The sequence below is a fragment of the Triturus cristatus genome, chromosome 4_2 (assembly GCF_964204655.1).
Source record: "Triturus cristatus chromosome 4_2, aTriCri1.1, whole genome shotgun sequence".
Taxonomy (NCBI): domain Eukaryota; kingdom Metazoa; phylum Chordata; class Amphibia; order Caudata; family Salamandridae; genus Triturus; species Triturus cristatus.
The window spans coordinates 864,099,852-864,114,472 of NC_140586.1; the positions used below are offsets into that span (position 1 = coordinate 864,099,852).

The 14,621-nt window shown below is 38.9% G+C and overlaps 1 long non-coding RNA gene across 1 annotated transcript in view; it reads right to left on the reverse strand.

Moving 5' to 3' along the window:
- The window catches only part of LOC146835275 (uncharacterized), a 52,294-nt gene that overhangs the window by 22,924 nt on the left and 14,749 nt on the right, over positions 1 to 14,621 (reverse strand). Inside the window, exon 2 of the long non-coding RNA XR_014960403.1 lies at positions 12,859 to 12,963. This is a non-coding gene — a long non-coding RNA (uncharacterized LOC146835275). The remainder of the gene's footprint in view (positions 1 to 12,858; positions 12,964 to 14,621) is intronic.

Consider the following 14,621-nt stretch of genomic DNA (forward strand, 5'->3'; position numbering starts at 1 on the left):
CGACCGGGTACGAGTCGGACGGGGAAAACGCTCCGACCGACGGTTCGTACACGGTTTTTACCGGATCGTAATCGGCACCTATATGTCCAGACATCCCAAGGCAACGTCCACATCCAATCCATCAGTAGCTGAAGAATATATCCCTTTTGTGGTGGCTCAAGCCAGACCACCCGCCGTCCCTTTGGAGGCCATCCTTTATGCTACCAACGAAGATGCCACACTCCGAAATGTAAAACATCGCATTCAGACGAATAGCTGGAGACATCTGGAGGAATCTGGACACATTGACGGTCCTGAGCTGTCCTCTTTCAGACATGTGAAAGATGAACTATCCATCACCTCCTATGGTCTTATACTAAGGGACAAACGAATCATCATTCCGAAACAGCTGCGCCAAGGAGTCATCAATGTAGCGCATGAAGGGCACAGAGGTGTTGTTGCCACAAAGAGGGCGCTGCGGGAGCGAGTCTGGTTCCCGACGCTTGATCGGATGGTAGAACTTACCCTGAAGGATTGCCCCCACTGTCAGTTGGTGAGTCGAGAGGAGCCCCCTGCGCCTCTCCAAATGTCTGAACTGCCGGATGGTGTGTGGCATCATATCGCAGTTGACTTCTTTGGCCCGTTACAATCTGGCAAGTACATCCTGGTCATAATGGAGGAATACTCACGGTTCCCAATTGCGCATCTCACAGCGTCAACTAAAGTCGCCTCCACCATACCTGTACTGGATGAAGCTTTCGCAGCATGGGGCATACCAAAGGTAGTCAAAACAGATAATGGCCCACCATTCAATGGGCAAGAATCTGCTGCCTTTGCCAATCACCTAAACTTCAGACACAGGAAAATTACTCTCTTGTGGCCACAGGCCAATGGAATGGTGGAAAGATTTATGGCCACTCTAAAGAAGACCATTCAACAAGCAGAACTGTCCAAACGTGACGTGCAAGTGGCATTAAATGAGGTATTACGAGCATATCGCACCACACCACATCCTACCACAGGCAGGTGTCCAGCAACGCTAATGCTGGGTCGCACCGTGAGCACAAGATTACCGGTCTGGGAAGACACAGCCAGTGGCATGTCTCAAGACTCTGACCACGAAGAAGTATCAGCAAGAGACAGATTAAAAATGGAGAAGATGAAGGAATATGCAGAACAAAAGCTGCACAGCCATCTATCCAGGAAGGAGACTGGGTATTGGTGCGACAAGTACAACAGAAAAAAGCAGACTGTCGATATCATACCTGTCCTCTGGTAACTAGACATAATATCGAGTCTAAAATATAGAATGGACACAATATCGAATGGACATAATATAGTCGTTAAAAATATCGAATTGCAAGTAAGTAATATCGAATGTCATAATATAGGCATGAAAAAATATCGAATTTTTATTAATATCGATTTTTTAAAGTGTTTTGCATGTTAGTATATGTGTTAAAAGTGTATAATATTTTTAGTAATGTATGTTTAATTTTTTTAAAGTAATTAATTTTATGTTATTAAATTGTTGCGTAATTTAATTCCGTAGCAGGTTGTGGGTTTATAGGGGAATAGGGTGGGAACTAATTTAATAATAATTAAGTAAATATTTATTTTTATTTATTGGTATTGATAATTAATTTACTGTTAATTAATTATTAATTTGCATTTTTTATAATTTATTAATTTTGGTATTGAAAATTAATTGGTTGTTGATTAATTATTAATTGGTAATTAATTTGTATTAATTGGTAATTGGTTGTTGATTAATTATTGATTGGTAATTAATTTGTATTAATTGGTAATTCATTTTTATTAATTGTTTAATTGATAATTATGTTAATTGTTTTAATTTATTATTTGTAGTGGGTTGTGGGTTTATAGGGCAATTTGGTGAGAAGTAATTTAATTTTAAATAATTAATTATTGAAATTCATTTTGTACATTGATAATTAATTTAATATTAATTAAATATTAATTGGTATTATTTGTATTTAATCATTTTGGTATTGAAAATTAATTGTTTTTTAATTAATTATTAATAGGTAATTAATTAAATAAACAATATGTATTGGTATTTATAATTATTTGATTATTAAATAGTTTGTTATTGGTAATTAATATTAATAATGTTTGTATTGGTATTAATAATAAAATTATTTTAATAAAAATCTAAAATTATTATTTTCCCTACTACTGCACTCACTGGAGTAAGAATAGTAAATTTTACCCGTACGCTATCCAACGATTTCCCTACTGTTGCACTCTTTGGAGTGGGAATAGTAATTTTTACCCTTACGCTATTCAACGCATTCCTTATTGTTGCACTCACTGGAGTGGGAATAGTAAATTTTACCCTCCCGCTATCCAACGTTTTCCCTACTGTTGCAATCTTTGGAGTGGGAATAGTAATTTTGACCCCTACGCTATCCAACGCTTTCCCTATTGTTGCACTCACTGGAGTGGGAATAGTAAATTTTACCCTCCCACTATCCAACGCTTTCCCTACTATTGCACTCTTTGGAGTGGGAATAGTAATTTTTACCCCTACGCTATCTGACGCTTTCCCTATTGTTGCACTCACTGGAGTGGGAATAGTAAATTTTACCCTCCCGCTATCCAACGCTTTCCCGACTGTTGCACTCTTTGGAATGGGAATAGTAATTTTTACCCATACGCTATCCAACGTTTTCCCTATTGTTGCACTCACTGGAGTGGGAATACTAAATTTTACCCTCCCGCTATCCAACGCTTTCCCTACTGTTGCACTCTTTGGAGTAGGAATAGTTATTTTTACCTCTACGCTATCTGACGCTTTCCCTACTGTTGCACTCACTGGAGTGGTAATGATACATTTTACCCAGCCGATATCCTACAGTAAAAATATTAATTATTTTGTATTAATATTACGTTTATATATATCTATTAAAAAATAAAAATGTAAGTTTATTTTTTGGAAGTTACATTAATTATTTATTATTTTTAAGGTTATTTAAGTATTTTTAAATATTTTTTAGTTAATTATATGTATTATTTTAACATTACTTTTAATACATTTAAAAAAATTCGAGATTTTGACTGACTATATTTTTTTACAACGATATTTTAGACTCGATATTTTTGTACTTACCTGTTTGTAGATAGGAATTCGATTTTTTTGCATTCGATATTTTGGCATCGATATTTTTGTAGGTCTATATTTTGGTAGTCGATATTATGTCAGTGATCCCTGTCCTCTAGTTGTTACGAAACAAAAAGGGACTATGATCACAGCTGAATCGGAGGACAAGAAAATCACGAGGAATGTGATGCATTTTCAGAAGTGCACGCCTCAGGTCAGAGACATGCTAACGGCACCCCGCAGTGTGGTTCAAGGAGATGCACCTGAGTTAGCAAGCAATCATCAACCTGCCATATCTCTGGTCGAAGGGGAACGGGCGGCTCAAGAAGCACCCCTCCGGCCTCAGCGAACTCATCGAAGACACGTTCGCCTGATCGAAGAACTGTTACTATAGTGTTTTCTATTATTGTATACTCCAACATGCATTGGACACACTTGAAGTGTTTCAAATTGTTAAGAAGGGGGACGATGTAGGATTGTGACACATGCTGGGTGCTAAGACCAACCCACGAGTGGGGAGGGAAACCAGGATTGAGGGGGCGGAGCGAAATCGGGGAAAGTTAGTTAGAGTAGGGACGTGGTACAGTAAGGCGGAAAATAAAGGAGTTTGATAAGATTCCCGTGTCGGTATCGTGCTTACTGCCCTACGACCTGACATTTTCTATCAATGATCACTGCGCGAGTAGCGTGAGGCTCACGCTTACGCAAGCAGATCGTTCCACTGAATGTCCTCGCGGCACGGGTTTGTCGTTAAATACTCCGGTTCTCCCGCCCTCTACCTCTTAATCGGAGTTCAGGAATGGAGACTGACGCTTCAGGTAATTGACCCGCCGCATGCACCCCGCTGCCTCTGGAACTTATACCGATTGTTTAAACCAGACAGCACCATGATAGTTTTGTGTTTTTTTTATTACAGTTCTCTGTATTCCTTGCCTATAGAACTGACTTCTAGCAGTAAGACCACCCTTCAACATGGGTTGAATATCACCCACTGAATTACACACCTCAGCAGAGGACGCTTGCTTGCTGCATTGGTACCATTAAGGATTAGATTGGCCCCCTCCGCAAAACATTGCGGGTAAACCCCATTATTTGGCTATACTGGTTAACTTTTTACCATTGTGTTAATGTATGTGCATTACCCTGACATCCCAATTTATCATCTATATAGATGTGACACACGGACACCACATCCCCCAGTTGGTTGCCCACCCCAGTCCTGAGGAAGACCCGCAGGCCGAGTCCCCAAGCACCCTCTGTGCCCCAAGTCAGGTCGAAACGTCGACACCTATACCCTTTGAACCTGGACCAAACAACCCCCATCCATGTCGTGCTAAAGAATGATACACTCTTGGATTGTGTAAAATATGTAAATAGACCATGTAAACTATTGATACTCCTAGGCCAGGTCACCCAGATTGATATTCCTCTATCAATCTAATTGTTTAACCATTTTCTAAATCCTTCTTCTATTTTCACCCGGGATCCTTCCCATTCACCACACTTGAGCACCCTCTCTTTTGCACGTTCCCTTGGAGCAACCACTCTGAAATGTTGTTCTTTATAAATGAATGAATGCAGTAAAGTCTATAACTGCTTTTCCAATTATGACTGAATAAATTAAGTTATTTTGGATATCGTGGGCTGTTGCACACTATTTCTTGTTAGATTTTAATTACTATGAGCGGACAACTCATAAGCTCAAAAGATGGATTCATTTGTTATGGGCCCAGCAGGACTCTGAACTAAGAACGCCCTGTCCCCGCCTGCAAGTTGTTGTTTATCCAAAGCAGACAACAACATGCAGGTGCTGCTGAATGTATCCCGGTGTTCGAAAATCGCACCGGGACAAATTAAGCACATTATTCAGTGGGGCCCAACTTCTTGGCAGGGTGTACAGTGTCCACCCTGTGAAAAGAGTGGGTGGACGCCATCCACCCGCGTGTACCCCAGACCCGTGTCCTGCATGACTTTCACTTTTCAGTAGCTGCTGGGTTATGTGACGTCACAGGGTTCTAGAATGCAATGCTCTGTGGAGTCTCAAGGGGGCTTTTGACAGTTGGGGGCATATTTACAAGAAAGTGGAGAAGCGTGTGGTTAACCCAAGAAGGCTAACGACACGCTTCATCACTTTAGAAATGCAGGGCTGCGCAATATTTACTAGAATATGGTACAGCCAGGGGCCCTAGCACTGGTCGCACGCTGTGCAACAGCATTTTTTGGCACCCCCATTTCCTCCTTCTCCTTGAATTCCCTCACGTCCACTCCCCAACAATGCACCTCATCTCTCTATAGCACCTTTCTGACAAACATTTCATTTCTGTATAGCGCTACTCATAGTTTACTCACACTCAGGGGTTCATTTACGAGGCCCTTTGCACCGCCAGAATGTCACTTTTTTTGACGTTCTGTGGGGCAGGAGCCTGCTCCATATTTCCATTGTTTTCTATATCAAACTGAGCCCAGGTCCAAGACTGGTATTGGGTCACCCCATTTTTTGTAATGGGGGCCCCTAACAAAGGCCCAATCAGAGGGGTCATCAGGCCTCCTTATGTTTGAACCAACTGGCTGGGAGCAGTCAGGAGCCACGCACCTAGACACAAAAGCAGCTGAGAAGAAACGAAGGCTCACACTTTGTAGCACTTCACACATACTTTAAAGAAGCAGCTTTTCACTTTGTTCAGGCTCTGTTTACGAGAAATGCATGCACTGTAAGAACGTCTGATGTGTTGGTCTCTCCCAATATTTACACAAAATAGATGTAGTTTATATAGCATTTGCTACCCCTGAGGAGGCGTTGACATAATTTAAGTACCACTATGTTTTCCTGTATTGTGCTACTCATCCTAATGCAGGGTGTCAGAACGCTTTACATCACACTTGCATATTACATTTACAATAAATCATATGCATTTGTAAATCATAGTACAGGATGTGTTGCATAAAACAGTGGGGGATTACAAGGTGTAAAAGTCACATATCTTCCACAAGCTCACTATGCTATATTAAAAGGTTTAAAATGCAACTGCAAGTAACATAAGGATCTCAGGGGCATATTATCAAGAAACGGCGTTAAAATTATCGCTGCTTTAGTGGCATAAAAAATGCCGCTAAAGCGGCGATAATGAGCTTGATAATATGCCTTTGAGAATTCCAATAGAAGCCCATGTTCTGGTGTCAACATGGGCTTCTATTGGAATTCTCAAAGGCATATTATCAAGCCCATTATTGCCGCTTTAGCGGCAGTTTTCTGCCGCTAAAGCGGCGATAATTTTAACGCCGTGCTTGATAATATGTCCCTCTGTGTTCACAGCAGTAACCCACTTACCTAGCTACATCTGTCATTTGCATGTTTCATAATGTGTTGCATGTTTAAATAAAAATAAATGTATAAATTGAGGCCCAAAATTTGCGTCAGGGTTAAGTCACTTTTCTGGCAGACCCTTAACTTAAAATCTATTTTGGGATTTACAGTACCACACATTGCCCTGCCTTGCGTTACCTTGCTTCAGGTCAGCATTATATGGGAGGTTCTAGGGCGTTCCTGTGCATCCATCAATGTATTTTGACGCAAAACCATATTTACAAAGACTTGTAAATATAGGTTTCTTTGCACCAAACTGGTGAGTCTACCTGAGGCTGGCGTAGCAAGAAGAAATATATCCATTTCTCCTCGTTATTTGAATCGTTTTGCATGGCTTTGGAAAAACAAAAATACGCAAACTTTTTCTTAGGGTCCTATTGCTGAATGCCAAGGTTGCAATAACCTTTTTCTTCACTACCCTAAAAATGCTTATTTTTGCAGGTTCTTTTTTCAGCCCCTTTCATGCATTCATCATTGTTTTCTTATCTCTCTTCTATCTTCCCTTTCTGTCTTTCCCTATTGCTTTGCCTCATGGTCTGTTGGTGAAAAATGATCCCCAATCTCCTCAAATGAGTGCAGGTGGGCAAGGCTGAGTAAGATTACTTTGCATAGGCGTGGTCTCACCTCTGGAGAGCTCTGGAGAGCGCATGCAGTTAAAGCAATCACATCAACATGAAAATGTGATGCATATGGAATATTATGCCTGGTTGAGAAGGCTAGCGGTAGAGTTAGTTTGTTGAATCCTTGGGTAAAGAAAGCTTTACTCTGACAAAAGGCAACAATGTTTTATGTGTAGCTTACAAAAGTGTGAATCTTCTCCCATGATCAGGAGGGTGTAGTATGTTGCTTTAAGATGAGTCACACTATTTTAGATTGTAGAATGTATTGTATTCTTGGATTCTTTCTTAAGAGAGTCTGCTAAGGAGACTGTCAGCGCTGGAGGTGCTTTTCCTGTATGCGGGGGGGGGCTGAAATAAAGAACTTAGCAATTTCATCTTTATTTGGGTTGACTCTCATTTGAGGATACTACATCAATTTGGCGACAAGGATGCTCAGCCCCCTGCCAACTTTTGAATCGGATAAATAATCAAATTATCCCTCATCATCTCAACAAAAGCAGTATTTCGCGAGGGGGAACAGCAACGGACAACTCGACATTTGCGTGAGTTTAGTTGCGATTTCTTTCAAATTCCCAGCGTATCTACTTCAAGAATCTACTTGTTTCTGCCAACGCAGGCGCTGTTGGTATTTAATTTGGTGACAGTTACTTCCCTCGTGCGAGCGCTATTTACCTCGTATAGATGGCGGCAGCTTCCATTCCTCGGCGCGTGGCGCTGATTTGAAAGAAGCGTCTACTATGTGCTTCTTGGCAGCGCAACGAGGTGACATCAGCTCGCGTAAGCTACGAGGTCACGCAACTTGACCCTGGCGGCCATCTTGATTATTCAGTATTCATTGGAAATACAGTACGAGTGAAGCACTTCGATTGTAACAGCGCTTACAAGGAATTCTCCACATTTTAAGGAGTTACAAACTGAAAATCTACCGTTTTCATTCTATTCTACAGTAAGATTTGTTTTACATATTACTGTTATATTAAATACTTCAACAGCATGTCTAAGTAAGTGACTATGGATGGTGAATCCAGTACAATCTCCACAGCAAGCAATATTACACAAAATACAAATGTCAGCATTAATCTAAGTAACCCAAAAGAATTTCTGACCAATCCTGGAGAACCTATTATTAAATGGCAAGAATGGAAAGAATATTTCATTAATTATATTGCTACTCTTGAGGATAATGGTAGTGTTATGTCTCCTGAAAGGAAAAAAAGAATTTTAATGCATTGTTTAGGACCTGAAGGTTTATAAGCAAATGCAGAAAAATTAAAGAAGTGGTGATGTTGACGTCTTCAAATGTGCCATAGCTGACCTAGATGACCATTATTCACCTATTGTTTGTGCAACAGTATCCAGACGCATGGTTTATAAACGTAAACAAGAGACTAACGAATCGATTGAGGATTATGTTTCTGCTTTAAAAAATCTTGCCCTAAAGTGCAAATTTGGTTCTTTGCATGACGACATGATAAGAGACCAAATAGTTTTGTGCACCAAAAATAAGAGTATCCAGGACAAACTTTGAATTGAAGGTGATGCTAGTCTTAAAGATATTATTACGTTAGTTAAAAAAGCAGAATTATCAGAAAGATGTGCTAAAGCAGTTTCTATTTCAAGTGAAGTAGTCACTGTCAATAAAATTACTGACACCAGGAAAGACAAAAGTTTTACTTACAAGCAACCTAGATCTTATCAAAACAACAATTGGAAACCACTGCAAATTCCTAACTCTAAAAAAGAAGAAAATCCTTCTCAGTCTGGCTTTGTATGTTACAGATGTGGGAGCACTTCTCATACTGCAAGATTTGAAAAATGCCCTGCTAAATCTACGAAATGTTCAGTATGTGGAATTATTGGATATTTTTCAAAAGTTTGTAGGAGGAAACGTTATAAAAAATCACATGTAACTTGTATTACGAACAACAATTCTGATTTATCAGATAACAATGAAGATGAAGACTCATTAGAGAACTCAAATGTTTCCAGTGGTGTAACTAAGCATGTCGTGGTCAATATTACAAGCAATGATAGCAATAAGCCCTTATGTATGATTTCTTTTGGTGGCATAATTTTACAGGTTGCAGCGGACTCTGGTTCTCCGTTCACCATCATCGCTAAATCAGTGTGGGATAATAAATTCGTTAGCATTATTGGCCCACAGTTACAACCAACTGATGTGAACCCTGAAAGCTTCACTAGACAAAAAATTGATATGCTTGGCTTTAGATCTTTAATATTCGAGTTCAAGGGTAGAAGGGCATTGTGTAAATTGTATGTAGCCCAAGATGGGTCTTCAGTTTTGGGTTGGAAAGACCAACGTTCTCTTGATATTATTTTGAATCCCAATAGTCCTGAGCAAGTGTTAGTCATGTGTGAAGCAGAGAACACAAAGAAATGGGTTTTGGAGGAGTTTCCAAAAGTGTTTAGTGGCAGCATTGGGAATCTTGAGGGTTTTACACATAAAATTTTAGTCAGACCCAATGCAATTTCCAAAATTCATAAAGTACGTCACATTCCACTAATTGTTCGAGATGAGGTAAAAGCAGAACTTAAAAAATTACTAGAAGCAGAAGTTATTGAACCAATTGAAGCATCTGGATTTCCCCGATTGTTATTGCCAGACGCGCTAATGGGAAAATTCACATGTGCATAGACTTAAGGTATTTGAATGAGAATATAATCATTGATCAATTTCCTCTCCCGAGAATCGATGAAATGCTTTCATTAACCAAAGGTGCAAAATGGTTCTCAACGATTGATTTATCGTGTGCATATCATCAAATTTCTTTACATCCTTTGAGTAAACACCTCACAGCTTTCTGTACTCCTTTTGGTTGTTACCAGTTTCACTGCATGCCATTCGGGTTAGCGTCCGCAGCTGCTGTATTTCAAAGGCTCATGCATGAATTATTTGGTGATATGCAAGGTATAATATTCTTCCAAGATGATATTCTTATAATGGGTCCTAACAAAAAAATTCATGATGAACGTTTAAGGAAAGTTATGGGCATCTTACAAGACAAAGGAGTTACAGCTGAACTTTCAAAATGTAAATTTGCAGAAAATAACGTGACATATCTGGGTCATGAAGTCAGTGCCTTAGGTATTAGACCCAAAACCAGCCTGGTAAGTGCCATTAAAGATGCTCCTCCACCCAAATCGAAGGAGGATCTTAGATCTTTCTTAGGACTTGCAGAATTTTACTCAAAATTTGTGGACAAGTTCTCAGAGAAAACTTGCGTAATGAGATCCCTACTTAAAAACAAGGCACAGTTTATTTGGTGTGCTTCTTGCCAAAAATCCTTTGAGGAAATAAAAAAAGCCATTGCGCAAGCACCTAGTCTTCAAGGTTTTGGACCTTGCGCACAAACCATTGTCACCACTGATGCTAGTAGCAGGGGGTTAGATAGTGTACTGACACAATTAGATGAGAACAACAAAGAAGTCATTATTGCTTTCGCATCACGTTCCCTCATTCCTTCTGATAAACGTTACTCTGTTTTAGAAAGGGAGACCCTAGCTTGTGTATAGGCTCTAGAACATTTTAGGAAATTTCTTTGGGGAAGGAAATTTATCTTACGATGCGACCATAAACCATTGACTAAATTACTGTCCACTGATGGTTTGACCAATGCCACAGCCAGAATTGCTAGATTATCCATGAGACTACAGGACTTCATGTATGAAGTTCAATATATGCCTGGTGTCAAAAACTTTCCTGCAGATTTTCTAAGTCGTATGTCTTTACCATTGGTTGAGCTTGACATGAATTCTTGGAATCATTTTTCAGTAGCTCACATATCATCAAATAGGACTCAAAGTAGTTTTAGCAAAGAGTAATGGCTCGAAGCGGAGAACTCTGATCAAATATTACTTGTCCTCAAACAATTAATTATGAAGGGATGGAATGGAATTGATAAAAAATTTGTCAACGATGAATTGAGAGGTTTTTGGGAAGTTCGGAATGAACTAAATCTTTCTGATACTCTGGTTTTACGTGGTGATAAAATTGTACCACCAAAAAACCTAAGGAATAAAATAGTTGAGTTATGTCATGAAGGACATTCAGGAATTACACGCACCAAACTACGTCTGAAAGAATTATATTGGTGGCCTAGGATTGATTTAGATGTAGAAAGATGTGTGAGATCATGTGTGAAGTGTGAGATTTATGATAAAACGCTTAAAACATTCAATCCACCTTTAGCTTCTCCTGGTTGCCCAAATTTTCCCTGGGAAGTTGTTGCCATTGACTGTATGGGACCAATTTGTTGGCAAGATAGTTCACAGAAATACATTTTGGTACTCATTGATACTTTTTCAAGATGGTTAGAAATATGTGTTGTAGATATCATCAATACTAAAACAGTAATAACATTTTTAGACGATATATTCTTAAGGGAAGGTTTCCCTAAATTCATTCTATCTGACAATGGAGTACAATTTAAATCCCTTGAAATGAAAAACTATTTAAATGCTTCTGGGATTCAACAGAGATTCACGTCATTGTATCACCCAAGCGGCAATGGTATTGTTGAGAGAGCCAACCGTAGTATTAAAGGAGATATCCAACTTGCTAACAAAAGTAACCTATCCTGGGAAGAAGAGTTAAAAAAACTTTTTTGGGCGTATAGAAGTACTATCCATAGTACCACTAGTAAGTCCTTTTTCCTTAATGAGAGGCAGAATCCCACATTCAAAAATCAATCCTGGTTGGTTAAATAAAAGTGGAATGGTTTCTTGCGACATACCTATTGTGAGAGAGAATATTAAAGAATCTCAGATGAAAAACAAGACCTATTATGATTTGAAACATGGCACCAAACAGGTTAACTTACTAAGGGGCATATCAACAAGGGTTTTATCTCTGCTTTTTTGGCTTTAAAAGCCAAAAAAGCAGAGATAAAACTAGCACCCTATCAACAACAGGGTGCTAACACGCAAATTTGCATGTTAGCACCCTTTTACTCTACGCTTCCCCTTGCATCTCTAATGAGATGCAAAGGGGGCGTTCCAGAGTAAAATAATAGGGGAAATGTCGCTAAGCGACATTTCTCCTATTATCAAGAATATCGCTAACCCTGTTAGAGACAAAAAAAGCAGCGCTAACCGTGGTTAACGCTGCTTTTTTACGTCTGCTAATTTTCAGACTTAGCCATGATATCCTATGGAAGGAGGATATCATGGCTAAATTTGCCTGTCCCTATCAACAAGGTAACGTGAGATTATCACTGGGTTTCCAGCGATAATCTCACGTTAGCCTGTTAGCGTGAGGATTTTTATCGCTATTGAGATAAGCGTTGCTAATAGCACGCTATCTCAGCGATAACAATTCACGCTAGCCGGCGATAATTATCCTCACGCTAAGAGCGCTGAGCGATAATTATCGCCGGGTGTTGTTGATATGCCCCTTAGAGTTCAATGGGTTAGAGTTACAAATGCTAAGAGAGTTTCAAAAACTGAAAGCAAGTTTAGTGAACCTAAAGTAGTAGTCAAGGTTATGAACAACACTGCTTTACTTCAAAATGGTGAAGTTTGGCATTGTAGTCGTCTTGCACCAGTTTCATATAATTCTGAAACAGAAGTATGTAATAAACGCAAGAATTTTTGGTGGTTAGATACATGTGATTTCTCACAACATATGGATAATTTCAATTCAAATGATGAAAGTGTAACTTCTGATTGTTCTGATATTCCAAGAATATCTTTTGATGTTAATCTTGAGAATTCACGTGATTGTATTGTCTCTCCAAAAAGTGTTTCCTTACCTGAGGTTTCCTCAGATGTCAATTCTCCCCTGGGTGACAAGCCACATGATGTTCAGGATTCTGTTACACCACAGTTATCTTGTAATGAAGACATCGTAAGAACATCTAGTGGTAGAATTGTTAAAAAACCAAAATCTTTAGAAATCTTTGATTGTAGTTGATTTTATATATATATATATATATTCACTGAAAAAACCATAGGTTTCACACACGTTATAGTTAGGAATTAGCATTTAAAAAACCTTAGAAATTCAGTGAAAAAACCATAGGTTTCACACATGTTATAGTTAGCTGGACATTTTACTCGTAAAAAACCAATGAAATTGCCCCGTTATAGTTAGTTCAGCTAACTATAACTCGCGCGCCCGCAATGCACTGCTGATGACGTCACATATTACATCACTCATGACATGGTCAGTGACATCACTCATGACATCACTGATGACATCTCAAATGACATCACTGATGACATCACTGATGACATCATCCTTGTGATAGAGTGGCAGACCTCCTCTCACCTTAATATAAGCTTTGATACACACATTCAAAAATAGAGACTAAAAATTTCAAAACAATGGACATACCAATACCAGTTACAACAACCTCTTCAGTAATTCTAAGATCCACATACACATCCACTCATTCACCAACAGTCCTATACAGTCACTCATACATGTACTCACTCATCATATGTACTCATACATCTATACATCCTGTTACACAATGCCACTCATCCATAGAGTTACTCACACACATAGTCACTCATGCTAATAAAGAATCAAACATACATTTACTTGCATATACAGTTATACACACACCACCACACTTACTTCTACGGAAACTTACACATACTTAGTCTTTTAAACAATCACTTATAGAAACACATACTTATTCATACAGGAACTCTTTCAATCTCTCACTTTCACATATACTCACATATATACACCAATAGTCACATATACTAGTTTAAAACGTATGTAGTTACTCCTGAAGACACTATTGAGACAGTCATTCACTCACTAACACACCCATACACACACTCATCCACCCATACAGTCCTGCACACATGCTGTGTTCAACACATACAAACAGTGAGTCACTCATTCATGCACCGATGCACTACGTAATACCCCCCACCGAACCATGCAGACACTCAGACTGATACTCAAAAAAACAACTAATAACCTAAATAGGCACCCATGTAGCTACTCACCAACCCATGCAGCCACTTATACACAAAGTGAGAGACTGATACAGATATTTACATATTTAAACATTATTCACTAAGCCATGTATTCACTATGATACACTTAATCAGTCAGTTACACAATCAATTTTTCAAAAACAAATCATCCATTTAGACACTTATATACCCATTTATTCTTCCATCGACCATGAGATATACATATATAAAACATATTTAATTTTCAGAATAACACACATTCACTAGATGATGTCATCAGTGATGTCATCAGTGATGTCATTTGAGATGTCATCAGTGATGTCATGAGTGATGTCACTGACCATGTCATGAGTGATGTAATATGTGACGTCATCAGCAGTGCATTGCGGGCGCGCGAGTTATAGTTAGCTGAACTAACTATAACGGGGCAATTTCATTGGTTTTTTACGAGTAAAATGTCCAGCTAACTATAACATGTGTGAAACCTATGGTTTTTTCACTGAATTTCTAAGGTTTTTTAAATGCTAATTCCTAACTATAACGTGTGTGAAACCTATGGTTTTTTCAGTGAATTTCTAAG